General features: G+C 44.0%; 1 protein-coding gene and 1 pseudogene across 2 annotated transcripts in view; both read right to left on the bottom strand.

Moving 5' to 3' along the window:
• MUC13 (mucin 13, cell surface associated) overlaps positions 1–4,371 on the bottom strand; it is a 34,248-nt gene extending 29,877 nt beyond the window's left edge. For both annotated transcript variants that reach the window (XM_072811567.1, XM_072811566.1), the window contains exon 1: positions 4,231–4,371. The gene's annotated coding sequence lies outside the window, so the exon portion shown is untranslated. The remainder of the gene's footprint in view (positions 1–4,230) is intronic.
• Positions 4,372–19,029: 14,658 nt separating this feature from the next.
• Positions 19,030–19,130, bottom strand: LOC140625269 (U6 spliceosomal RNA; annotated as a pseudogene).
• Between the last annotated feature and the right edge of the window lie 5,398 nt (positions 19,131–24,528).

Below are 24,528 nucleotides of genomic sequence, written 5' to 3'. Positions count from 1 at the left end.
CAGTCCTTTCCTTCTCCTTTATTTTCCAACTTAACTGAGGCATAAAGAATGTAAAGGAAGCTGCACATATTTAAAGTCGCTATATGGGCGTACACCCATGAAATGATGGTCATAATCAAGATAGCAAATATTATCACAATCCCCAAAAGTCTTGTGCCCATCCTTCCCCACAACCCCAGGCCGAGATAACCACGCATTGGCTTTCTGTCACTATAGATTAGTTTGCATTTTCTAGAATTTTATATAAATGGAATCATACAGATGTACTAGGGTTTTGGAATTTTTATTTTTTGGTCTGGCTTCTTTCACTCAGCATAACTATGTTGAGATTCATCTGTGCTGTTCTGTATATTAATAGTTTGCACAAAAAAAATAGTTTGCACACACAATTTTCCACTCATTTGAAAGTATTTCCTCGGGATAAAGTCCCAGAAATTAATTTCTCAGGCAGAGGGTCATTTTTAAATGTTATTTCTCAGTTAAAACAAAAAAACAAACATTTTTTTTATGGCTCTTAATATCTGTTGTTGAATTTCCTTTTGAAGGGAATATAGCCTTTGTAAAGCTTATGAAATCATCTGCACCCTCACCGGAGTTGGGTATTAGCCATGCAAGCGTGTTTAAAGATGTAAAATGTTGTTTCAGTTTGTCTGGCTAGCAGCGTGTCTTTAAAATGAGGGGAGAGTATTTTCCCCACATTGCTTTATGAATTTTCTTTTACGAATAATTTGATTATGTCAACCAACAACTTATTTTGAAAAATCGGTTCCCCCAACATACTGTGAATCTGAAGACGCAGGACTCCATCGTTTACTTTGCATCCCTCCCTGCCCCCTGCCCCTCAGGCAAACTCATTGGCATTTGCCTGTTCTTTCCTTTATTCCATAAGTGTTAACTGAGCCCCTGCTACGTGTCTGCTGGGGACAGAGGAGTGAACAAAGCAGGGAAGCCCTCATGGAGGGTGGGCAACAACCAACCCAACAAAGACCAGGTAAGCTCACATTGTGAGGAAGGTCACGGAGGAAATGAACCGCGGGGCCTGTGCTGTTGAAATGCTCCCATGACTTCCTGTTGCTGCACTTGAAATAAAATGCACACTCCCTGTGGGATCAGGCCCCTGTCGGCCTCTCCGACGACGTCACCATTCCATTATCCATCTTCTGGAACTAAGCTCTGGGAGAAGTTATACGAAGGGGCTTTCCCCAGGAAGTAGCCTGACTTCTCACCTCCTGGGCTCATTGAAAGGTGCTACACGGAGGTGCCAGTAGGTGTGCAAACAAACTGTAGTTCAGGCTTCCTCATGGAGGACTGGGTGGTGCTGGGGATTATTAACACAGCTCTTAGGGGTGCCAGTACTGGGCTCGGGTTTGCTGCTCCTCGAGAGAAAAACTGCCATCAACAGAAGGGAGTATGTTAGCACCTGTTTGGGGGTCGCAGTGGTGTCTACTTTGCACCTGTCAGCTTCCCCAGTCTAGTTATTCCTAAAATGAGAGATGATGCAATGACAGCAGTCGCCCTCGAAGTGTTCCCCAGATCAGCAGCAGCCCCATGACTTGGGAGCTTTTTAGAAATGCATATTTTCAGCCCCAGCACCGGACTTACTGCCTCAGCCGTCTCCCCAACCGTTTTAACAAGACTCTAGGTTAACTCTGATGTGTGCTCAGGTGTGACAGCCAGGATGCCTGTGGCACACAAGATGATTTTAAGTGGTCTGTGGTCACCATTGGAAAATACTGATTCACTTGGAGGGGGAAAGTAATTGCCTTTTCAAATGTGTTTCAGTCACTCTGATTACACCAGGAGAAAATCACATTTACTGCCCGTGTCTGTGACTGCGCTGGTGCTTGGATATTTTCTTTTACAAGGAAGACAGAGCAGCCCCAGGCACAGAGCCTTTGACAGAGATACCCACCTAGGACCCACTAACACTTTATTTTTATTGTATTTATTTTATGGTGACTTAATATTTGTGATAAAGGAAGGTGATGATGTAAAGTTTAAATTAAAAGTAAATTCAGGGGCACCTGCGGGGCTCAGTTGGTTGAGTGTCTGCCTCGGGCTCAGGTCGTAATCTCAGGGTCCTGGGATCGAGCTCCACATCAGGCTCCCTGCTCAGTGGGGAGGTCTGTCCAGACCACCCGCCCCCCCCCCCCCGCCCATCCTCCCTCTGCTCCTCCTCCCACTCATGCACAAGGGCATGTGCTAGAGCTCTGTCTAATAAACAAAAATCTTTAAAAGCGGGGGGCGGACAGCCCCAGTAGCTCGGTTTAGTGCCACCTTCATCCCAGGGTCTGATCCTGGAGACCTAGAATCCAGTCCCACCTGCAGGGAGCCTGCTTCTCCCTCTGCTCATGTCTGTGCCTCTCTCTCTCTGTGTCTCTCATGAATAATTAAAATCTTAAAAAAAAAAAAAAAAAGAATCCTGAGGATGGTAGTAAATTGTCTGACATTCAGAAGACATCATGCTAGAACACGTTCTTGGGTGAGTTGGAGAAAGGCCCTTCAGACTTATGTGGGTGAGGAAGTAACTAAGTAAGTTAACTAAAACAGAAATACAAAATATCAGCACCATGAAAAACGTCACATTACACCAGGAAAAGAGAAAAACTACACCAAGCCGCAGTTGGAGCTGAACTGTGCTGTTTTCTAATGAAAGTTAATCAGAGAAGTGCCTGTTGTTGGAAATTTGGCTCCTATATCCCCCTCCCAGCACGGGGCTGGGCAATGACGTTTAGCTTGACATTCAGGGCTTAAGCTCAACGGGCAGCTATCCTCATACTGACAGACATCCTTTTTGATTACTGGTCAAGTTATCTATGAAATGTCTCTTCTTTAAAAAAAAAAAAAAAAAGATTTTAGGGATCCCTGGGTGGCGCAGCGGTTTAGCGCCTGCCTTTGGCCCAGGGCACGATCCTGGAGACCCAGGATCGAATCCCACGTCGGGCTCCCGGTGCATGGAGCCTGCTTCTCCCTCTTCCTGTGTCTCTGCCTCTCTCTCTCTCTCTCTCTCTCTGTGACTATCATAAATAAATTAAAATTTAAAAAAATATCTATAAAAAAAAGATTTTATTTATTTATTTGACACAGAGAGAGAGCGCACAAGGGCAGAGGAGAGGGAGAAGCAGACTCCCCCCTGAGCAGGAAGCCCGATGAGGGGCTCGATCCCAGGACTGAGACCATGACCTGATTCGAAGGCAGATGCTCAACAGACTGAGCCACCCAGGTGTCCCCTGAAATGTCTCTTCTAAGAAGGAATTTTTGATCTGACTTTCTCAGGAATGATCTTCTTTATGACAAATCTGAAATAAAACCTCTGCACGTATTCACGAGCAATTCCCTGAGAGGCTGCCCAGCCCTGGGAGCCAGTTAGATGCTATGACAATGGGCCCATGTCACCGGCAAAGATTTAAAGGATGATAGAAATTACTGTTGGCGACGGAGTGTGACACACAGACCTTATTATCCACAGTCTTTAGGGGAAGGGGGAGCTGGGAATATGGATGACAGACCTTTAAAAAATGGACACATCCCCAGGGGCGCCTGGGTGGCTCAGCGGCTGAGCGTCTGCCTTGGGCTCAGGTCCTGACCTCTGGGTCCTGGGATCGAGTCCTGCCTCCAGCTCCCTGCATGGAGCCTGCTTCTCCCCCTGCCTGTGTCTCTGCCTCTCTCTGTGTGTCTCTTATGAATTAAATAAATAAAATCTCTTAAAAAAAAAAAAAAAAAAAGGAGGGGACACCTGGATGGCTCAGTGGTTGAGCATCTGCTTGCTGCCCAGGGCATGACCCCTGGGTCCCAGGATCGAGTCCCAAGTCGGGCTGCCTGCATGGAGCCTGCTTCTCCCGCTGCCTGTGTCTCTGCCTCTCTCTCTCTCTCTGGATCTCTCATGAATCCTTAAAAATAACGGATATACCCCACTTTCTGGAAAGATAGCGGAGTAGGACGCTCCTGAGCCCATCCTGCTGCACAGACACGCTGAGAAACAGCCAGGTGAGTGCCGCTCACCCTGAAAGCAGCCCGCCAGGGTCACCTGTAGGGAGAGGCCCGTCCAGGAGCGGAGGAGGGGCAGAGACAGGTGGGGGGGCAAGCCCGCAGCAGGACCCCCCGCGGGAGGGATGCCACGGGCTCAAGCTCCAGGCCGCAGCCCGCGGACCCGACGCCACCCCGGCCCGGGGGGCCCCACCTGGGAGACGGGCTCCCAGCACGCTCGGCTGCAAGGCCAGCGCCGCTTACCTGGCAAGTTTGCTAAGTCTGGGCACTTGGAACGTCCCCGGGCCCAGCGCGGGGTCAGCAGCGGCGAGCAGGCCGGTGGGGAGCGTCCCGGGGCGGACACCCAGCAGCGCGGCCCGCCCGCACCCACCGGGACCTGCCCCGCGCCGGGCGCCGCCCGCACCCGCCCCTCCCGCCGCCGTGCTCCGCGCGGGCCGAAGCCCGGGACCGCGCCCGCCCCCACCCCCGGCCCCGGGCACAGCCCCACCCCCCACCCCCACCCCCACTCCCACCTGCACCGCCCAGCTCCCACCCCACCCCCTGCGCCCACTCCCATCCCTACCCCCGGGGCTCGGGCAGGGCCGCCCCGTCCAACCTGCACCGCCCGGCTCCCCCCGCCCGGCGCCCACCCCCACTCCCATTCTCACCCCCACCCCCACCCGCATCCCCACCCCCACCCCCACCTGCACCCCACCCCTGGGGTTCGGACAGGGCCGCCCCGCCCGACCTGCACCGCCCCGCGCCCGTCCCACTGCGCCCACCCCCACCCCCACCTGCACCCCCACCCCCGGCTCGGGCACAGCCGCCCCGTCCGACCTGCACCGCCCAGCTCCCACCCCCATCCCCACTGCCACCCCCATCCCCACCCACTCCCACCCCCACCCCCATCCGCACGATCCCCACCCCCATCCCCAGCTCAGGCAGGGCCGCCCCGTCCGACCTGTACCGCCCAGCTCCCACCTCCCGGCGCCCACCCCCACTCCCATCCTCACCCCCATCCCCACCCGCATCCCCACCCCCATCCCCACCATCCCCACCCCCACCCCACTCCTGGGGCTCGGGCAGGGCCGCCCCGCCCGACCTGCACCGCCCCGTGCCCGTCCCACTGCGCCCACCCCGACCCCCACCTGCACCCCCACCCCGGGCTCGGGCACAGCCGCCCCGTCCGACCTGCACCGCCCAGCTCCCACCCCCCCGCGCCCACCCCCACCCCCACCCCCACCCTCACCCCATCCCCACCGACCCCACCCCCACCCCCGAGCTCAGGCAGTGCCGCCCCGTCCGCCCCGCCCCCGGGAGCCGAGAGCGCCCCACGCGGGGGTCCCTGCGGTCCCAGCGGCCCGGCTCCCCGTCGGCTACGAAACAAATCTCCATGAGTTAGAAAAGGACTGAGACGTACCCTGCGCCTCCCGACCGCGGGGGTGTGGAGCTAGAGAGCAAGCCCCGGAGTAACGGGACACCACAGACAGGGGGAGGGTGCACGACAGGCTGATGAACCGATGAACCGGCCAGCAAAGACATCAACGAGGAAATAAACCATTAAAATCAGAATTACCGTAAGATTCGGGAATTCCACTACTGGGCTTTTACCTAAAGAAAATGCAAACACCGATTTGAAAAGACACAGGCTCCCCTCTGTTCATTGTAGCCCTATTGGCAATAGGCGAGCAGTGGAGCAGCCCAACTGTCCGTAGATGGATGCAGATCTGGGTATAGACAGACACAGGTGTACGTTTTCTCCGTATCTATGGCTATAGCTACCTATATAGCTAGATATATGTGATGGAATATTATTCAGCCATAAAAAAGGATGAGATCTTGCCATTTGTAACAACATGGTTGGATCTAGAGGATATTGTGCTGAGTAAAATAAGTAAGTCATAGACAAATACTGTACGATTTCACTCATATGTGGAATTTAAGAAACAAAACAAAGGGGGATCCCTGGGTGGCTCAGCGGTTTGGCACCTGCCTTTGTGGGGGGGGTCGTGATCCTGGAGTCCTGGGATGGAATCCGGATCCGGCTCCCTGGGTGGGGCCTGCTTCTCCCTCTGCCTGTGTCTCTGCTTCTCCCTCTCTCTGCATCTCTCATGAATAAGTAAATAAAATCTTTAAAAAAAAAAGAAAAAGAAAGAAACAAAAGAGACCAACCAAGAAGCATACTTTAAAAAAAAAATTTTTTTTTATTTATTTGAGAGAGAGAGAGGCCAGGATTGGAGGAGGGGCAGACTTCCTGCTAAGCAGGGAGCCTGACTCAGGGCCAGACCCCAGGACCCCAGAATCATGATTTGAGCCGAAGGCATCATCCAACTGACTGAGCCACCCAGGTGCCCCAGGAAACAAACTCTTAACTACAGCAAACAAACTTGTGGTTACCAGGTGAGAGGAGGGTGGGGGAATGGGTGAAAGAAGTTATGGGGATTAAAGAGTACACTTAATCTTGATGAGCACTGGGTGCTGCATAGAATTGTTGAATCTATACACCTGAAATTAATATAATGCCAAATGTTAATTATACTTCAATAAAAAAAAGAGAAAATGGACATATCGCTTGACCAGCAATTCCATTCTAAGAATTTGTTCTAAGGGAATAGCTAGACATGAGCTCTAAGACATTTGTACAAGGATGTATCACTATTATTTTTCAAAGAAAAAAATGTAAAACGGGATGCCTGAGTGGCTCAGTAGGTTAAGCATCTGCCTGTGGCTCAGGTCATGATCCCGGGGTTCTGGGATCCAGCCCCGCATCAGGCTCCTTGCTCAGCAGGGAGTCTGCTTCTCCCTCTACCTCACCCCCAGCTTATGCTCTCTTTCTTTCTCTCTCTCTCAAATAAATAAAATCTTAAAAAAAAAAAAAAAAAGAGGGACACCTGAGTGGCTCAGTGGTTGAGCATCTGCCTTTGGCTCAGGATGTGATCCCGGAGTTCCAGGATCGAGTCCCACATCCGGCTCCCCCATCGGGCTCCTGCATGGAGCCTGTTTCTCTTCCCTCTGCCTAGGTCTCTGTCTCTCAGGAATAAATAAATAAAATCCTTTTTTAAAAAATTTAAGAGAAAGAAAGAAAAAATGTAAAACTATATAAACATCCAAAAGCTGAGCTTGGTCAAAACAAATTTGGTGAGTTGTTGAGAAAAATATTAGGTAGTCATTATAACAAAGGAAATTTCCAGCAATACTCTATTTTTACTGGGAATAAACTGCAAAATAATGTATGCAGGGAGGTAATAGACTTGGATTCCACCAGCCAGTGTTGAGTTTAGATTATTTCCTTCATCCACCAAATACTTTAGAGTATCTGTAAGTGCCAGGCTCTATCCCAGGCTCTGAGTTCATAGTGATGAGCTGAAATGAGCATCTCTGAGCTGCCTCTGTACAAAGTGCTATGAAGGACACAGTCAGGATGTGGTGGGTGCATGTGTAAGGGGAAGGGCTCACCTTGAAACACTCTGCTAAGCGCACCCAGTAAGAGTGACGCCCACCAGAAGCCAGCACGCAGTAGGCACACAATAGCCTCCACTGGCGGACTTTCTTCGGGGGTGGGAGAATCAGAGACCTCATTTATTTTATTTATTTTTATTTTTTTCAGAGACCTCATTTAAAGCCGAGTGGGGAAGTCCTTGCAGGGGCGTGCTCATGCATGTCCTGCTCCTTGCAGCCTGTATAACCAGCAGGAAGAAGGAAGATCATTCTTTTTTTTTTTTTTTTTTTTTAAGATTTTATTTGAGAGACACACACACAGAGGCAGAGACACAGGCAGAGGGAGAAGCAGGCTCCCCGCTGGGAGCCGGATGTGGGACTCGATCCCAGGACCCTGGGATCACGGACTGAGCCAAAGCAAATGCTCAGCTGCTGAGCCAGCCACCCAGGTGCCCCAGGAAGATCAGCCTTATCTTGACAAAGGAGAACACTTTTCACATAGGAATTTCATAGCCTGCTTTTAAGAAAAAGAAGGAAGCTCCCTCCCTGCCCCAGGTGCCAGTGGCAGCCAGTGAGGAAACAGCCTCCAACTCTTGTTCTTCTCCAATGAACTTTTGTTCAAACAAGTCTCCCTGATTTTCTCCTAAAAGCTAACAGAAGCTGACTTTCCCTTCCCTTTGTCTCTGGACTTGCCTGTGGTCTGCCGTAGTTTCTAATTCTTCTGTTGTTCCTATCTGTGCTTATTTTGCCAGTAAAACACCTGGCTATTTTAAGTTGACAGGGGCAAATGTCCCCATTTCTGCTCCACCCAGGGAAGCAGCTGCCTCACAGGGCAGAACCAGAAACCACTCGCCCTCCTGGCCTCCTGCCTCAGGGACACTGAGGGACACTCAGGGACGCCTCCTGCATCTCCAGGGACACTTCTCCTTCCTGTATGGAGACCTCTCTCCCAGTGGCCCTGGTTCCTCTCCTCAGAAGGCTGCTTATGTCTCAGTAAATCATAGGGATGTAGGGTGGGAGATGGGCAGTGGCCTCTGCAGAACTACTCTCCAGAAGCCAGCTCATCCTGTGGAGTCAAGCTCCCTGGTAATAATCTGCCTCTAAGTATTTGTAGTCCTTTGAAAAATATTTCCACATTTCCCAATAATGCCTTCTGAGAGGGTCAAGTAAATGTCTGAACTTGTGAACTGAAGAGCTAGCTACCAGTGGGGCATAATCTCTGGGAGCCTCTTCTCCTTTGAAAAAAAACTTAAGTTTTAGTGTCAAAAGCTTGGTGCTCTCTCAGGGCGGGGCTCTCAGGGTGGCGTCCCCATATGGACCCCGCATGGAGTGGCGAGGAAGGTGGCTTTCCCCAGTCCTCATCTCAGAGAATCAAAAATGAGCTGGATATCACTTTACAGTCTTTAGGATTGCTGTAATAATAATAATAATAATAACAACAACAACAACAAGAACAGATTGATTGCAAGTGTTGGTGAAGATGGGAAATCAGAACCCTCATACGCTGCTGGTGGAAATGCAAAATTGGTGCAACCACTTGGGAAACCAGTCTGACAATTCCTCAGCATTGGACATCGAGCTGCCATGTGACCTGGCAGTTCTACTTCTCGGGGTACCCCCGGGAGAACTGACAATATGTCCACACAAATGCTTACTCAGGAATGTTCATGGTGCATAATAGCCAAAAGTCAGAAAGAACCCAGCGTCCATCAGCTGACGAATAAACAAAACTGGCACATCCATGCACTAGAATATTGTTCTGCCACAAAAAAGAAGTACTGATACAAGCTACCGTGTGGATGAAGCTTGAAAATACTATGCTGGGGAAAACATGACAGTCACCAAAGGCCACATATCAGAGGATTCCATTTATATTAAATATCCGGAACCGGTGAATCTACAGAGACGAGAAAGTGGATTAGTTATGGCCAAAGGCTGTGGGGGGAGTGGGAGGATTTGGGGATGATGGCTGAGAAAGTGCTGGTTTCTTTCTGGGATGATGGAAATGTCCCAAAATTGGTTGTGGCGATGCACTGAATTAAGTGAGTGAATTGTATGGTATATAAATTCTAGGGGCAGCCCGGGTGGCTCAGCGGTTTAGCACCTGCCTTTGGCCCAGGGTGTGATTCTGGAGACCAGGGATCGAGTCCCACATCGGGCTCCCTGCATGGAGCCTGCTTCTTCCTCTGCCTGTGTCTTTCCTCTCTCTCTCTCTGTCTGTCATGAATAAATAAATAAAATCTTTAAAAAAAAAAATTCTATGTCAATAAAGCTGCTACCAGAAGAAGTAGGAGAAGAAGGGGGGGAGACGGAGAAGCACAAAGGTATTAAAAAAAAAAAAAAAAGAGCTGGAGAGGGCGCCTGGGTGGACTTTGGCTCCAGTTGTGACCCCGTGATCCCAGGATCCTGGAATCAAGCCCAACGTTGTCGAGGCTCCCTCTCCCTCTGCAAGCCACTCTCCTTGCTTGTGTGTTCTCTCTCTCTTATCAAAATAAATGAAATCTTAAAAAAAAAAAAAAAAAAAAAAAAGACCTGGGGTGGATTAAGTAGTAACCACTGCAGGTGCAGGGCACTTTTAGTGACGCCTATCCAAAAGAACATTTTTGTTCACCTACAGATAACCTTTTGTAAGGGCCACAATTTCTGTATAGCTCAGAAGAGTTCCAGAAATATAGCTATTAATATTAATAACTTATATTGAAAAAGCACCTACCACACACCACCATTCTACACACTTTACACTTACTGACTCAAAACCATGAAGTAGATTTACTATCATAATAGCACAGGTGGGACGGTGACTTAGGTCAGGCTTAGTAGCGCTTTCTACGAAGAGCTAGATGGTAAGTATTTAGGCTTGGTGGGCCAAGAGGCAAAATTAAGGATATCATGTACACATTTACAGAGGAAAGAAAACAAATTCCCAAAATAAATTTTATTGATGAGATTTAAAAGATCGTAATAATCGAGCACAATTTTTGGTAATACTGGTTTACTAATAGAAGAAAGGAATTCTTTGGCAGGAATAATATTTTGCTTATTGAGGTTCAAAATCAGGTTCCCAATCATCAAAATTGATCACAAGTGTTCAATTATATATTTTTAAAGATTTTGTTTATTTATTCCTGAGAGACACAGAGAGATAGAGAGAGAGAGGCAGAGACACAGGCAGAGGGAGAAGCAGGCTGCATGTAGGAAGCCGGACGCGGGACTCAATCCCGGGCCTGGGCTGAAGGCGGTGCTAAACCACTGGGCCACTGGGACTGCCCAAGTGTTTAATTATTGATGCTGATTTATAATGAAATTTTATGTATTTCATTTTGAAAATGTCTGTCCACACAGATAGGTGCTGTCAAATGCTGACATCAGCCCATGAACATGTAATTTTAATTAAGTATATTCATTGCTCAGAAGGCAGTTATAGAATTCCATTAAATTCTTCTATTGGTGGTTGCCTTTTAGCATGTCATTATATTGCAAATTAATTACTTCCAATTAAAATTTATAATAATAATAATAATTGAAATTTAGGAAGATACTCTTCTCAGCTATGTAGTAAAACAGATTTTGGAATATAGAAATTTTCTTCACACTTGTAATGAAGTCTGAAAAACACTACTGGAACCCGTAGTTTAAGTTCAAAAAATATATTGGCTGCAAATTTGTATGGGGAGGAAGATCTTTTCATTTTCACTTTTTTTTTTTTAATTTTATTTATTTATTCATGAGAGACACAGAAAAAGAGGCGGAGACACAGGCTCCCTGCGGGGAGCCTAATGTGGGACTAGATCCCAGGGCCCCAGGATCACGACCTGAAGACTTGAACCGAAGGCAGATGCTCAACCACTGAGCCACCCAGGCGTCCCTCATTTTAGCTTTTGACCACACGGAGAAGTATAGAAAGCAGCTATACATTACTTGTGAATTATACAACATTAGTTGTTGAAATGACTTTACCACAGTAAAAATTTGCATGTACATGCCACTTTGCATTGTAATGAGAAGTTGAGTTTATTAGGAATCATTATTAGGTTTTTAGCAAAAGGTAACTTCAAAAGCCATTCTTGTTTGATAATAGTGGTTGAGAGTGGTTCTTCCGGCTCAGAAAGATTTTAATCTCAGCCCCGCACTCACAAACTTGCAATAAAACTTTACAACTGCCCCTCCATCAAACTGCTTTCTAGTAGGGCGAGTCAGGATACGACTAGGACTAGCTTCCATACCTCATAAAAAAGCAAGGCGTCTGGCCGGCTTAGTTGAAAGAGCATGCGGCTCTTGATCTTGACCTTGTGAATTCGAGCCCCACGTTGAGTGTAGAAATTACTTAAAAATTTTTAAATAGTCTTGAAAGAGAGAAATTCACAGAACCAATGATGGTTAAGTCAACTGACAGTGAATGAAGCTCACTATTGTTATTGAACCGTTGTTCACTATTGGTTCCTTAACACCTGATATACAGAATACTCATGAGTAATACACGGAATTGCCATAAGCTTGCTTGCTTTATTTATTTATTTATTTATTTATTTATTTATTTATTTATTTATTTATTTATTTATTTTTGAGTAACCTCTACCTCCAAAGGGGGGCTTAAACTCACAACCCCAAGATGGAGAGTTGCATGCTCTTCTGACTGAGCCAGCCAGGCGCCCCTAATTACCATAAGTTTTAAATGCCTAATGTTTTCATGCTTTGTGAATGAATCCAACTATAGCTTTTCCTGCTCCGTATTTATTTCTACCACCTTCAGTTGTAACATATCTTAGCAGATTCTACTTCAGCTTATACTGAAGTAGTGCTTTCGCAACTTCTTTGAAAATGTCCTTTTTTAAAAAAAACAGCTTTATTGAGATTTAATTCACCCATTTAAAGTGTATAATTCCATTTTGAAAATATTCTCTCCCGTAGATGTTCCATAGAGGCTAGTTCTTTAGTCACTTCCAACTTCTCACTGACTCCTTGAATAAACAACTGAGTAGTATGGGTAACATATATCAAGAGCCAGGGAAATCAAGAGCCAGGGAAGCCACTCAAAGGGATTTGTTAATTGCCTATTGATGCTCTTCCCAGTGTTCTCAGCTCTGTTCTTGCTGAAAACAGTGTTAAATAGGTATCTTTCCTCTGGACACACTTCATTTTCTTTTCTTTTTTAAAAAGATTTATTTATTTATTCATGAGATACACAGAGAGAGAGAGAGAGACAGGCAGAGGGAGAAGCAGGCTCCTTGCAGGGAGCCCGATGTGGGACTCAGATCCTGGGATTGCGCCCTGAGCTGAAGGCAGACGCTCAACCACTGAGCCACCCAGGCGTCCCCAATCAAACACAATTTAATTAACCTTCCTTGCTTGGCTAACAAATGAGCCACTTGGAAACTTGCTTTGATTGTGGCTTCATTTTCATTAATTTTATGAACACACTCTGCTGCAATGAAATATTCCACTTAAAAGTTCCTATTTTTTCTGATGGTTACTTTCCTGTGAGTTGGGAATATTGTAATATGTCCTTAGTCTGGTAATAGTAACACAATCTATTGTTTTAGCCCACGTATCACATCACTGCATAATTAGTGCTTTGCCATCTAATTTGGTAACAAAATAATCCATACTGTGATTCAAAAGCATGATATTTGAAATCCATTTTTCTTTTCTTGTTTTGATGTGATGGGTATGCGTTGGTAATTTAAAAAAGAAAAAAAATGTCCTGGTAAGACCATACACATGGCATTTGAAACACTGTCGAGTTCCAGCTGCTTCACTGTGATGTGTGTTGTGTGAGGAGCAATATGAAGTAATGAGATGGAATCTCTGTCTTGACTCCTGGACTGTCCCATGGTAGCACGAAAACAGCCAGAGCCAATATGTGAACCAATGTGTGTGGCTGTGTGCAATAAGACTTCATTTATGGACACTGAAATTTGGATTCCACATGATTTTCACATTTTATAAAATATAATTTTTTGTTTTTTGTTTTTTTTTTTTTAGTGATCGAAAAATGTAAAAATCACTCTTAGCTTGTAGGTCCTGCAAAAACAGCCAGCTGGCTGAACTTGGCCCACAGGATGGAGTTTGCTGAGCCCACTATAGAGTGCAATCAGCCCCATAGGGTTAGGTCCTCCATCAGGGAAGGGACTGATTGACCCTTTCTGAAAGCGTCCTGAAGATTGATGTAGGGAACAGTGTTCACTTTTAACCTCCCAAAAGGGCCACAAGACTTGCCCTCCGTGAGAATGTCACAAACCACCATCTTCCAGAGCTCTCTCCAGGTACCAAGCTGAATAACACAACACATCCATTGTCTCCTTTAACCCAACCCTAAGAAGTCAGATCTATGGGCAAGTTTTACAGACTACAGACTTGGGTCTTAGAGAAGTTTAATAAAAAGGGGATATGTGACAGCCCTAGGACTACATTCCAGCTTTCAAAGGCCATGCTCTACTCATCATGCCACGCTGTTCCTATTTCATCTAGATACCTGTCTACATCTGCCCCACATCTCTGTCCCTATTCTCCAACCAGGCCCTCTCACAGAATCACTGGCAACTTCTCCCTCCACTATCAAGTTCCACTATGTCACTCAACATAGCTGGGCTTTTTGGTCTTGCCCTCCCTCTCTCATACGCTTCTGTAGCTCACATGTTCTCCTGACACATACTTTGGATGACTTGTGCCCTGGAAATCATAATACGCCAGCTGTGTAGACCCTCTTATCTTAACCATTCCATGAACCAGTAAACTTGGGAAATCTGCCTCTCTCTGATCTTCAGATTCCTTTTCTGCAAAATTGGAGTGGAGGATGAAACAACCCCATAATTTCCTGAGCTCCTCTCCAGTTTTAACTTTTCATGAGTCAACTGATTCTCTACCATGTTTTACTGCCCGCGTGTTGCCACATCCCTTCATTATGCTGATAAACCCAGAGAGCCATTGACCCTGAACCTTGCTTCAAGGTTTGTGACGCAAGAGTCTATTAATAAACACGGCATCTTGGATATGCCAACGTATTGGCACATCCACACAAGGACACTTAAGAACAAATTAACTGAACAAAGAGACCAGCTTGATCTTCAGCCAAATGCACAAGCCAAAGAGGGTAGAGGATGGGGAATAACGGAGGAGGGTTCAGCTGAAACGAAAGCCAATGCTACGCCTATCTATGAAGCACCTGCCATGTGAGTGTTAGCAAAAGGGTGTAGAGGTGGAGAGAAGACCGATAATAAGACTGACATCTCTGTCCTTGAGGAGTTCACAGTCTAGTGGGAGATAACCAAAGAGCTAATTTTAGAAACTGAGGAGGAAGAGAAATGCAGGAGTAATTACAATCAAGTTAGGGAAATTTTGATTGACCTGCTCTGTGGAAAAGTTGGCTGAGAAAGCTTATTTTATTGTGATGTCTATCAATTGGAGAACAGAGAGCCTCGGAGGACATTAATGGTCCTAAAATTTCATTATTCTTGAAGGTTAACTGGACTTAGTTCTTTGGATACAAGTGTAGTGTTGACCAGCAAGGGAGTGAGAAGGATCTCTCTCTCTCTCAATTTTTTTCTTTTGTATTATTTCCTTTATAAATTCCTGGCAGTAAAACTACTAATTCAAGGGGTAAAAATTTCAAGGCTTGTAGAAATTGCGGCCAAGTTATCTTTGTAAAGATTCACATTAACTTACACCCCTGAAGTTTTCCTCTCATTCAACAGCATGAAGCACTTTCATTTTTAAAAGTTGCACTTGGGCACCTGGGGGGCTCAGTCAGTTAAGTGTTCGAATCTTGATTTAGGCTCAGGTCATGATCTCAGGATCGTGAGATGGAGCTCCACGCTGGGTGTGGAGCCTACTTGGGATTCTCTCTCTCTCTCTCTCTACCCCTCTCGTTCCTTCCCCTCTCAAAAAGAAAAAAAAAATTAGGCTTTCTTTCCTACTATGGTAGGTGAAAAATGATACCTCAGTATTTAAATTCTCATTGATTTAACCACTATGAGGATGAACATACTCCATATATTTGTTAGGTTGTTTGTAATTCTTGTTCATGATTTTTTTGTCTCTTTGCTTTTTTTTTTTTTATGGCTAGTAGTATTTTATTGTGTGTATATACTACATGTCCTTTTTTTTTATAATAAATTTATTTTTTATTGGTGTTCAATTTACCAACATACAGAATAACACCCAGTGCTCATCCCGTCAAGTGCCCCCCTCAGTGCCTGTCACCCATTCACCCCCACCCCCCATCCTCCTCCCCTTCCACCACCCCTAGTTCGTTTCCCAGAGTTAGGAGTCTTTATGTTCTGTCTCCCTTTCTGATATTTCCCACACATTTCTTCTCCCTTCCCTTATATTCCCTTTCACTATTATTTATATTCCCCAAATGAATGAGAACATACAATGCTTGTCCTTCTCCCTGTCTCTTTGTTTTAAGGGAAGGGCTATTCATAGTATGAATATGAGCTTTTTATATATTTTAGCATATGAGCTTTAGTGTGGTAAGTACATGAGCTTTCTATATATTTTATGGATTAAAGCTATTAACCTTGGTCAGCCCTTCATTGTCATCTAGCCTTTCCTGGTTCTAAGTCCAGACCCATCAGCTATCACTCATAGAAAAGTCCTCTAGCCAGTACCCTTCCATACTGGTGCCACCTGCCAAACAAAACCTTGATTCCAGGCCAACCTTGGCCTCCTTCTTGCTCTAATACCCGCTGCTGAGTTCTCCCACAGGGAAATTGTTTTATATGAAGATTGCTGCCATCATAAGTCCACGGTTCTCAACCTCTGTCCAATACCACTCCATGTCCCCAGTCAGCTTCATCCCACATTCCTAAACCACTATATCAGATGTTCTCTCCTCCCCTCCTTTCAATCCCTCCACTCACCTGCCTTCTCTTTCTGGAGACTTTGTCTTCTTCTTTTTTTTTTTTTCAATGAAGTGTAATGGATATAACATTTCACTTGTTTCAGGTGTACAATATAATGATTCGATATAGGTTACCCTCGTGAAATGATGACTACAATAAATTTAGTTCACATCCATCCCTGTGCATAGTTACAAAAATACACTTTTTTCTTGTGATGAGACCTTTTAAGATCTCTTCTCTTAGCAGTGTTCGTAACAATGCCCCTCGTTATAAGGTGGTTCTCAACTTGTATCATAGGAGGCTGTAAGAATTTGATAACTAATAATGAATTTGGTAAAGTTGCAGGATACAGAATTGGTACACAGAAATCTGTAGTGTTTTTATACACTAATAATGGAATAGAAAGAAATTAAGAAAATAATTCCATTTCTAACAGCATTAAAAAGAACAAAATGACTAGGAATAAATTTAATCAAGGAAATAAAGGATCTACACTCTGAAACTATAAAACATTGATGAAAGAAGTTAAAGATGACACAATTAAACGGCAAGATAGCCAATGCTTATAAACCGGAAGATTTAATATCACTAAATGTCCATACTATCCAAAGTAATCTACAGATTCAATGCAATTTCTATGAAAATACCAATAGTATTTTTCAACAAAAATAGAACAAAGAATTCTAAAATTTGTGTGGAACTGCAAAAGACCCTGAACAGCCAAAGAAAACAGGAAAAAGAAGAACAAAGCCAGAGTTACCACGATCCCAGATTTCAAACTGTGCTACAAAGCTGTAGTAATCAACACAGTGTGGTACTGGCACAAAAACAGACACATAAATCAATGGAACAGAATACAGAGCCCAGAAATAAACCTGTGCTTATATAGCCATTTAGCCTATAACAAAGGAGGCAAGAATAAGCAATAAGGTAGACAGTCTCTTCAATAAATGGTGCTGGGAAAACTTGACAGCTACATGCAAAAGAATGAAACTTGGACCACTTTCTTACACCATACACAAACATAAACACAAAATGGATTAAAGACCTAAATGTGAGGCCTGAAACCATAAAACTTCTAACAGAAAACATTGGCAATAAACTCTCGGACATCAGCCTCAGCAATATTTTTTTAAGGATCTGCCTCCTTATGCAAGGGCAACAAAAGCAAAAACAAGAATTGAGAGTACATCAAATTAAAAGCTTTCACATAATGTAGGAAACCATCAACAAAATGAAAAGGTAACCTACTGAATAAGAAAAGATATTCACAAATGATATATCTGATAAGGAGTTAATATCCAAAATATATAAAGAAGTCGTGTAACTCATCACTAAAAAGAGAACAATCATTCTGATTAAAAACTGGGCAGAAAAAAAAAAAAAAAAACTGGGCAGACGACCTGCCCGAAGAGATATTTTGCCATAGAAGACATACAGATGGCCAACAGATACACGAAGAATGTTCAACATCACTAATCACCAGGGAGCTCCAAATAAAAAATACAGTAAGATATCACCTCACACCAGTCAGAATTTAAAAAAAAAAAAAAGAAATAATAAATGTTGATGAGGCTCATAAATGAAAAGGGAACCCTTGTGGACTGTTGGTGGGAATGTAAATTGGTGCGGGCGCTACGCAAAACAGTATGGTGGTTCCTCAAAAAATTAAAAATAGAAATACTATCTGATCCAGTGAATCCACTTCTAGATATTTACCTAAAGACAGCGAAAATACTGATTCAAGAAGACGTATGTGCCCTTATGTTTACTGCAGCATTATTTACAATAGTCAAAATACGGAAGTGACGTAAGTATCTATCACTAGATGAATGGATAAAGAGAATGTGGTATATATACACAACAGAATATTACTCAGCCATAAAAAATAATGAGATCTTGCTGTTTGTGACAACATGAGTGGACCCGGGGGGTATTATGCTAAGTGAAATAAGTCAGAGAAAATCAGACAGAGAAAGATGAATACCATACCATTTCATTTATTTGTGGAATCTAAAAAACAAATAAATAAACAAAAAATAAACAGACTCATAAATACAGAGAGCTGGTGGTTGCCAGATGGGAGGGAGGGTGAGGGATGGGCAAAATAGGTGAAGGGGATTAAGAGGTACAAACTTCCAGTTATAAAATAAGTAAGTCACAGGGAATATAGTCAATAATACTGTAATAACACTGTATGGTGACAGATGGTAACTTGTACTTATCATGGTGAGCATTCCATAATGTATAGAAATGTTGAATCACTATGTTATACACCTGAAACTAATATAGTATTTATTGTATTTCAGCTGTAATTTTTTAAAAAGTTTTTTAAAAAAACAATATGAACATTTTCCTTCACTGTATTTATAGCATGGTTATAATGGCTATATGGTATTCCATTAGGAGGAAAGTAAGCATTTGCCAAATTAGTTAGATAATTCTAGACATTTAGGTTGTTTCTAATTGCTCACTCTTGTAAATCCTTGATGAACATCTTTTTGCCCATAATGCTTTCCATATATTGAATTATTCCCTAAGAGAAGATTCTCCAAAAGTGAAATGAATGGGTCAATGGAAATCAAATTCTTATGGCTCTTAATAAGTGCTGACAGATGGTAAAGGGTTTTTTGATTTACTCACCCACAGTCCCTCATGAGAAAGACCTTTCCACCATGTTCTCATTAGCATTAGGTTTTGTTAATATCAGAGGTAGAAAAGAGTTTGGTTTGATTTATGCCCATCACTAGAGACAGAGTTTAGTGGATGAAGGACCCTGGTCTTTCAGTTCCAGTGTTGCCAAGTGATATTGGTCATCCCTGCACAGGGGCCATGCTAATCTTCTCTACATAATTCCAAGTGAGCACACCAAGTGATACTGGTCAACAAGCTAGCTAACCCTTGTGAACATCAAGTTTACTCATGGGGATTATGATATCTAACATGCTTATGGTTGTGAGGATAAAATAAGAACACGTGCAAGATGCTTGGTCCCCAGACAGTGGAAATCTCCCTTCTCTTGAGCAGTACGCGAGAATTAATATTTTTTATACCATGTGTCTTCTTGCGCTTTCTCCTTTGTCAGTCATCTGTGCATCTCCTTTGCCCACATATCTATCTATTGGGTTTTTAATGATTTTTGTTTGTTGTTTGTTTTTTAGGTAAACTCTAACACCTAACACCTAATATGGGGTTTGAACTTATGACCCTGAGATCAAGAGTCACATGCTCTACTGACAGTGTCAGCCAGGCACCCCGTTTTTCTTCTAAGTAATTTGTATGAGGTTTGAAGCATCAATATATATTAACCTCCTGCCATCATATCTACTGTAAATTCTTAGTTTATCACTTGCTTTTTTAAAAAAAGATTTTATTTATTTGACAGAGAGAACGAACACAAGCAGGGGAAGCAGTAGGCAGAGGGAGAGGGAGTAGCAGACTCCCTGCTGAGCAAGGAGCCTGACATGGGGCTCAATCCCAGGACCCTGGGATCATGTCCTGAACTGAAGGCAGATGCTTAACTGACTGAGCCACTCAGGCACCCCATCATTTGCTTTTTAAATATTTTTATTTATAAATAGTTTATATTTTTTATAACAACTCTGTCCCTCTTTTAGCTAAGAATTGAGAGGCCTCTGATAACACTGTTTACACCAAATAAGGGGTCCCTTCTCCAAGATTTTAGAATTTTATGTAAATATATTTCAAAGAATCAACAGAACCTATGGGTAAATAAGGAAATTACCAAAATATTCAAGAACTGTTGGGATCCTTTGGTCTTTGGATCATTGAGCTTTGTAAGGGATACTTAGGAGGTGTTGCCAATAGTGATTGTCCTGTTTGAGGCTCTCTAGCATCTCTGACCACCTTCCTGTATATGGGGGTCTCCTCCATTATGAGTCCTGTGTTTCCAAGGTAGAAGCCAAGACCTTGCTTGTGCAACCTCTCTGGTCTCTGGGATGCCTCTGGACTTGGTGCCATAAATCAGAGGCATCTATACAGGACTTATATTTAGAAGACAGAAATGAAAGGAAGCAGTACCAGATGGAGTCCACTCTCTGGCTTGAGGGGCAGCAGAGGCTGAGGTGTCAACATCCTGCTTGGGGTCCATGGTTGGAGCGGTTGGGTCTGTGCAGAGCAGTGGTGGCGGTGGGCTTGTCTCTACTAGAGTGCTCCTGCAGGGCGACGTGGCCATTGTTCCTGTCTGGGGATCTTCTGAGTCCCTCCTGGGGTTCTGTGAGTCACCTGATACCCTTAAAAAGCTGATATCCTTAAAAAGTCAAACAGAGGGCAGCTCAGGTGGCTCAGTGGTTTAGCACTGCCTTCAGCCCAGGGCCTGATCCTGGGGACCCGGGATCGAGTCACGCATTGGGCTTCCTGCATGGAGCCTGCTTCTCCCTCTGCCTGTGTCTCTGCCTGTCTCTCTCTCATGAATAAATAAATAAAATCTTAAAAAAAAAAAGTCAAACAGAGTGAATGCCCATCTGTGCAACTAAGAACCCCAACTAATACAGGAGATTATTACCATCGGGATTTAAGGCTCTTCTCTCCAAGAAAACAATAATAATAGCACCTGGCATCCATTGAGTACCTACAATATGCCAGAAAGTACGCTAGACCACGTATGTGTGTGTGTGTGTGCGCGTGCTCACACATGTGCCTGTACATATACACCCACACATCCCTATATATATATGGTATATACACGTATATTCTTTCAACAATTCTGAAAATTATATGTTATTGTCCTCATCTTATTATTATTTATTTATTTGAGAGAGAGAGAGAGAGAGCACATGAGCAGGGGGAGGGGCAAGGGAGAGAGAGAGGCAGAGAATTTCAAGCAGACTCCACATCCAGCAAGGAGCTTGATGCAAGGTTTGATCCTATGACCCTGAGATCATGACCTGAGCCGAAACCAAGAGGGGGATGCTTAACCAACTGAGCCACCCAGGCATCCCATCATCTTATCTTTTTTTTTTTAAAGATTTATTTATTTATTTATTCATAGAGATGCAGAGAGAGAGAGAGAAAGGCAGAGACACAGGCAGAGGGAGAAGCAGGCTCCATGCAGGGAGCCTGGCGTGGGACTCATCCAGGGTCTCCAGGATCACACCCTGGGCTGCAGGCGGCACTAAACCGCTGCACCACCGGGGCTGCCCCTCATCTTATCTTTTAAATTAATAATTTTATTGTTTTTATTACAGTGACTCATCCTTGTTAAAATAATTAAAATGAATTCAAGCAACATAGAAAAGCATGAAGAGGAAGGGAAAAGCCATCCACAATCCAGTGACCAGTGTTAACATGTGTGGTAGATGCCATGTGAGACATCTCTGTCCATTCGTGTAGACTGATAAAGTGAGAGAGAATGGGTGGAGGTAGATAGATGGATAGGTATAGTTTTATAAGCATGAGCTTATATAGATTCTTTTTTCAAATGGAATAAGACATCTAGTTTTTAATTTGAATTAATGGAAGAGGTAAAAAATGATTTCTACACTTAGAAAAACAGTGTCTTTACTACAAGAGATATTATTTCCCAAAACACTCCTTCAAGAGAAAGGGAAAAAGTCCAGGCATACCTTGGAGGTATTACAGGTTCAGTTCCAGACCACAGTAATCAAGTGAATATCACAATAAAGTGATTCAAATGGATATTTTGGTTTCCTAGTACATATAAAGGTTATGGTTACAATATACTATAATCTAGGGGCACCTGGGTGGCTCAGCAGTTGAGCATCTGCCTTTGGCTCAGGTCATGATCCTGGGGTCTCGGGATCAAGTCTCTGCAGGGAGCCTGCTTCTCCTTCTGCCTGTGTTTCGGCCTCTCTCATGAATAAATAAACAAAATGTTAAAAAAAATATATGTATATACTGTAATCTATAAAGTGTGCAATGACATTAAACCTAAAAAATGTACATACTTTAAGATTACTCTATGGCTAACAAATGCTAGCCATCACCTGAGCTTTTGGTGAGACATAATATTTCTGCCAGCACAGGGTCTTGCGTTGATGTTGATGGTTGCTGACTCAACAAGGTGGTGGCTGATATATCTCTGGCAGCTATGGCCTTACAAAATGTATTTCTTCAACAATAACACTTGAAAATTGAAATGACTCCTTGATCTATAGCCTCAGAATGGATGTTGTGTGAGCACACAAGAAAATAACGTGAATCTCATTGGAGATCTCTATCAGAGCTCTTGGGTGACCACGTGCATTGACAATGAGCAGTCATATTTTGAAAGGAATCTTTTTTCTGAGCAGCAGGTCTCATGGTAAGCTTAAAATCTGCACTAAACCACATTGTAAACAGGTGTGCTGTCATCCAGGCTTTGTTGTTCCATTTACAGAGCACGGACAGAGTAGATTTAGCACAATTCCTAGGGGCCCTAGGATTTTCAGAATGGTAAATGAGCCCTGGCTTCAATTTCAGGTCACCAGCTGCACTAGCCCCTAACAAGAAAAGCAGCCTGTCCTTTGAGACTTTAAAGCCAGCCATTAACTTCTCTTTAGCTATGAAGTCCTAGGTGCCATCTTCCAGTAAAAGGCTGTGCTACCTACACTGAAAACCTGTTGTTTAGTGTAGCCACCTTCATGAGTTATCTGAGCCAGGTCTTCTGGACAACTGCTGCAGCTTCCCCGCCAACACCTGCTGCTTCCCCTTGCGGTTTCATGTTATGGAGATGACTTCTTTCCTTAAACATCATGACCCAACCTCTGCTAGCCTCCAGCTTTCCTTCTGCAGCTTCGTCACCTCTCTCAGCCTTCCTAGAATAGAAGAAAACTAGGGCCTTGCTCTGGATTAGGCTTTGGCTTAAGGCAGTGTTGTGTCTGGGTTGATCCTCTAGCCTGAGCACTAATACTTTCTCCATCTCAGCAGCACGGCTGTCTCACTGTCTTACCATTCGTGTAGTCACTGGAATAGCACTTTTTCTTTCCTTCAAGTGCTCTTCCTTTGCACTCATAACTTGGCTAACTGTCTGGTACAAGAAGTCTAGCTTTTGGCCTATCTCAGCTTTTGATGTGCCTTCCTCACGAAGCTTGATCATTTCTAGCTTTTGATTTAAAGAGAGACGTGTGACTCTTCTTTTTACTTGAACACTTAGAGGGCATCATAGGGTTTTTAATTGGCCCACCTCCAATACTGTCGTGTCTCAGGGAGTAGGGAGGCCCAAGGGCAGGGAGAGAGATAAGGGGATGGTTGGTCAACAGAGCAGTCAGAAAACACACAACAGTTATCAAATTGGTTGTCTTAGATCAGCCTAGTTCACAGTGTCCCAAAGAAACTACAAGAGTTACATCAAAGATCACTGCTCACAGCTCACCATAACCAATAGAATAATGAAAAAGTTTGAAATATTGTGAGAATTAGCAACATGTGTCAGAGACACAAAGTGAGCAAATACTGTTGGGAAAATGATGCCTATAGACTTGCAGGACGCTCAATTAAATGCTGAACCACCCGGGTGTCCCTCTGTTCCTAAATTTTAATTCTTTTTCTTCAGTCTTAGTTCTATAGCTAAACAGTTTCAATACTTACCCTCAGGGCTTCTCCATTCCTATATTCGGCATTTTGATTTTTCTCTCGGCTAAGACTTCATCAAGGAGTAAATTTTCTTGGGTGCCGGGCATCCTAAAATCTTTTCTTTTAGACAATCTCTGCCTATTGCTTTCACAAGGAAATGAATAACTTTGTAGATGTTGCTTCATTGCCCTCAAGCTTTGGATATTGTTGTGAAGTCTGAGACCCGCCCAATTCTGCCCTTTTGAAGGGGACTTCCTTATCATACTTGACACTAATCTAGTTTCAAAAATGGGAAAACACCAATGACAACCATGAAAGAAAGAAAGAAACTACCATCTGCTATCACCATCGGTTCATAAAGGGCATTTTTATAACTAAACAAAAGTAGAAAAGACATTATCTCTGAAAGATATCGCATTTAAATTAGTAAATTTAGCTTTTTGAAAAACTGACCACCTATTTCATGCATTTGGTCTCAGCCCAGCGATGACTTCTCCCTGGCCCAGCCTCTTGCCCAGGGCAGGTTTTGTAAACCACGCGCTGGGATGACCTCACTGCAATGCTCTCCAGGTCACACAATCTAGGATTCTGTGAGCCAAGGTGAACCTGTTCCAATTTCCAGGTTATGACGACTATATCCCAGTCCCTTGGCCTTTAGAAAGGAATTAATTTCTTAGAAATCTTAACCAACCAATAAGGAAGTAAGGAAAAAGATATTCTAGGATTGGGTTGATGATGTGGAGAGAGA

The sequence above is a fragment of the Canis lupus genome, chromosome 35 (genome assembly GCF_048164855.1).
Source record: "Canis lupus baileyi chromosome 35, mCanLup2.hap1, whole genome shotgun sequence".
NCBI classification, from domain to species: domain Eukaryota; kingdom Metazoa; phylum Chordata; class Mammalia; order Carnivora; family Canidae; genus Canis; species Canis lupus.
The sequence above is the reverse complement of the archived record's forward strand: the minus strand, read 5'-3'. Positions and strand labels throughout refer to the sequence as shown.